Source organism: Colossoma macropomum, unplaced genomic scaffold (assembly GCF_904425465.1).
Source record: "Colossoma macropomum unplaced genomic scaffold, Colossoma_macropomum, whole genome shotgun sequence".
Lineage (NCBI taxonomy): Eukaryota > Metazoa > Chordata > Actinopteri > Characiformes > Serrasalmidae > Colossoma > Colossoma macropomum.
In genome coordinates, this window is record NW_023494792.1 from 2,006,499 (window position 1) to 2,010,254 (window position 3,756).

The 3,756-nt window shown below is 49.3% G+C and overlaps 1 protein-coding gene across 7 annotated transcripts in view; it reads right to left on the reverse strand.

Annotated features, from left to right (window-relative positions):
* Window positions 1-3,047: 3,047 nt before the first annotated feature.
* akap9 (A kinase (PRKA) anchor protein 9) overlaps window positions 3,048-3,756 on the reverse strand; it is a 150,334-nt gene continuing 149,625 nt past the window's right edge. For all 7 annotated transcript variants that reach the window (XM_036577852.1, XM_036577851.1, XM_036577850.1 and 4 more), the window contains one exon: window positions 3,048-3,756. This exon is cut by the window's right edge and continues 71 nt beyond it. The gene's annotated coding sequence lies outside the window, so the exon portion shown is untranslated.

Sequence of the window (3,756 nt, forward strand, 5' to 3'; positions counted from 1 at the left end):
ACTTCAAATAGAGCTTGTTAGGTAGGGACAACAAAGGCTAATCCACTAATAACTCCACCAGCGAGCGCTGTGGGCAGTCGGCTTGTTGAGGACAATTCCTGAAATTCAAAATTTGGTAAAAAGTGAACAGGAGAGGACAGAACAGCTTCTCTGCTAAACACAAAGAACGGAGGACTTTATTGGTGTGGAAGTACTACACAGTGTGACAGTACTGCACGCTGTGTAAGACTGAAATACGCTGAACTACAGCCTCGCAGGCCAAACAGAAACAACACAGAAAACTAAACAACCAATCACAGGGCTCCCAAGTGGTGAGACTGTCTAAGCGTTGGCCCTGTTATCAGGAGATCGCGAGTTTGATTCCTGGTTATGCTACAGCCGTCCGTGCCCAGGAGTCCAAGACAGCACAGGTGTCCTCGCTTTCTCTGGGTGGGCAGATGCCCCCCCCCCACTCAGGGCGATGCCAGTCAGCGCAGACGTCCGTTAGCTGAAATAAAAGGTCTGGAGGTCAGAGTCTCCTCTGAGCTCCTTCAGCTGTACAGTGACGCTGCGTTAGCGGCAGTTTGTAAAGATGAGGTGGAGCTTCTCAGAACTCAGAGAGAGACTGGGTTTACCTTCATCCTCCTAGAGCTGGGGGAGTGCGATTGGGGGAGTCTGACTAGTGGGTGGAACTGGACCCCCCCCAGGTAAGTTCTGCTGCTGAGGTTGAAGGTTCTTCTCCCCTCTGAGAGCATCTAATACACTTCACATCTAATACACTTTAAACAATCATGCAAACTTTTTTCCTCAAAAATAAGTTACTGAACAGCCTGGAGTTTAGGGTTCCTCTCTTACGGTCAGTGATCTACACTTCTGCAGTGAGTAAGGTCATTCAAACAGCCCGGTCAAGTCCACTGAGCTGCAGGAAGCTGAGGATCTGATCTGCAGGAAGAGGTTTTATAAGCTGCTGGTTCTAGTCTGATCTAAGATTTTTATTCACTGTACACTGTGTCCCTCTTGTGGCCAAATGTGGTAACTACCAGAGTTGTGTAGTAACTACTTACCTGCACTTCAGTAAAATACTGATGGACTTGTTTTATAGTACTTTTAGTTCTGCACTCTTAAAAAAATAGTTCTAAAAGGGTTCTTTAGTAAAGACAGTGGCTCCATCTAGAACCATGAACACTCAAAGAACCCTTGGCATGCTTAAATAGTTCTCTGCATGGTGAAATGGTCCTTCAGATTGATTGAGAATCCAAAAGATCTGAAGAAAAAAGAACAGAGTGTGACAGACATCGGTTCCTGTGCTGAAAGACGCTGAGGTTCCACTGCGGTTCTGAGAGTCACTCAGTAATTAAGTATTCTTCATGAAACATAATTCACACAAGTACATGAACACAGATACTTTAAGCTACACAGACGGGTTTCAAAATGTGTCACGATGCAATTCATACTGCAGCGCAAGTGTGAACGCTTTCTGAGCATTACAGCAGGGGGCACTATAGCGACAGCCAAGCCTGAGCAGCGCCAGCGTGCTTTCTCAACTGCCACAGCAGATGAGCAGTGGAGACTAATGCAAAACGGCTCCCTTACATAAACATAATGCCTGTGCGTGCTGCACACTGGCACAGCATGGCTGCCACTTTCTATCAGTTAATAATTTGTGCTGTTTTGATTGTGTGTATGTTTTAATGTTTCCTTGCTGGCTGAGGATTTACCATTGTATCCGAGTCGAGAGTGATTTTCCACCCGTGGCTCAGAGGTTTCTTGGGCTGTTTGGGTGACACTGCATCACAGTGGCTTGAATGACTCTGTATCGCATCTATGAGGCTTTCTGGACTGGGGACCCTGGCTGCTTGAGTGATGCTGCACTGCACCTGTGGGGCTGCCTGGACCGGTAGTGTTCGGCTGCCTTAGCAGCACACGTCGCAGCTACGAGGCCTCTCGGGCCGGCTGCCTAGCTACATGGCTGCCTGGACCAGGGACCTGATCGACATCACATCACGTGGCTGCCTGGACCGGGGACCTGATCGACGCTACATCACGTGGCTGCCTGGACCGGGGACCTGATCGACGCTACATCACGTGGCTGCCTGGACCGGGGACCTGATCGACGCTACATCACGTGGCTGCCTGGACCGGGGACCTGATCGACGCTACATCACGTGGCTGCCTGGACCGGGGACCTGATCGACGCTACATCACGTGGCTGCCTGGACCGGGGACCTGATCGACGCTACATCACAGTTACACGGATGCCTGGACCGGGACCTGAATGACATTACATCACGAGGCTGCCTGGACCGGCGACCTGATCAACGTTACATCACGTGGCTGCCTGGACCGGGGACCTGAATGACATTACATCACGAGGCTGCCTGGACCGGCGACCTGATCAACGTTACATCACGTGGCTGCCTGGACCAGGGACCTGAATGACATTACATCACGAGGCTGCCTGGACCGGCGACCTGATCAACGTTACATCACGTGGCTGCCTGGACCGGGGACCTGATCGACGCTACATCACAGTTACACGGATGCCTGGACCAGGGACCTGATCGACGCTACATCACGTGGCTGCCTGGACCGGGGACCTGATCGACGCTACATCACGTGGCTGCCTGGACCATCTACTTGGGTGAAGCTACCTGGACTGGTGGTGTTCGGCAGCATGAGCAGCACTATGCAGCCTATCTATCTATATCTGACAGACACAGATAGAGATAGATAGACAGACAAACAGACAGCTAGAGAGATAGATACAGACCCATAGATTGACAGATAGATAGACAGACATAGACAAATACAGACAGAGACAAAGACAGACAGACAGATGAACACAGACAGATGGTGTGACATACTAAAAAGACTAAGTAAATAAAGTGGATCCTAGCCTCTCTGGTGTTTTGTAATCTGACCCTTCAGGGCTCCCGTACTGATGTACTATTAAGAGGGCTGGTTTTATGCTTTTACCTGCTGTAGCTACAGACATTCATTCAGCTGGAGGACCAACACACAAACACACATACAGAAGGAGCAGTCCACCAAAATGAGACAAACCCAGCTGTGAAATATTATATTAATCTTTATTTCAGTGTTGACAAAATACCCAGAAAATTCAAAGCTCCTGCCTTTACAAAAATATGTCTTCTACAAATGTCCTGTTCTCAAACCGAGCTAATAAAACACAGTGTAGTGTGTCTGACGACACCGTACAGACGCACAGCGGCACACTGCGGCCTTCATAAAGCCTTCACGAAGCCTCATAAGGTAGATTAGAACCCCAAATAACATTTATAACAGCCGTCGTACGCTGCGCCGTCCGCTCGGTTACGGCACAAAGAAAGAAGAAAACACCCCGGCGCTTATCAGACGTTGTTGTAAATGTCACTCTTATGTGCTTCGTTAAGCGTTTATTAGGCGTTTATAACAGGCAACGTGCCATCTCATACAGTATCAGTGTTAGCATGAGTCCAATAGCAGCCTCCGGTAAAGCCACGCCCCCTCTACACTATCACACCCCCGCATACACAGTATAAATTAATTAAATTAGCATTCCCACAAATACACATTTACAACATGATTGACTTTGAATCAGCGACACAAACGCATCCTAACGCACACACAGCGACGCCGGCGACGGACAAGCGCGAGTACAGACGCTGGTTTGGTCCCGTTATTGATCCACGTTTATGATGAGTGTAAATCCACAGCAGCAGCTCAGCACCACCAACGGCTGCCCAGCCCTCCGTCCACTCTCTGCTTCTCCACACG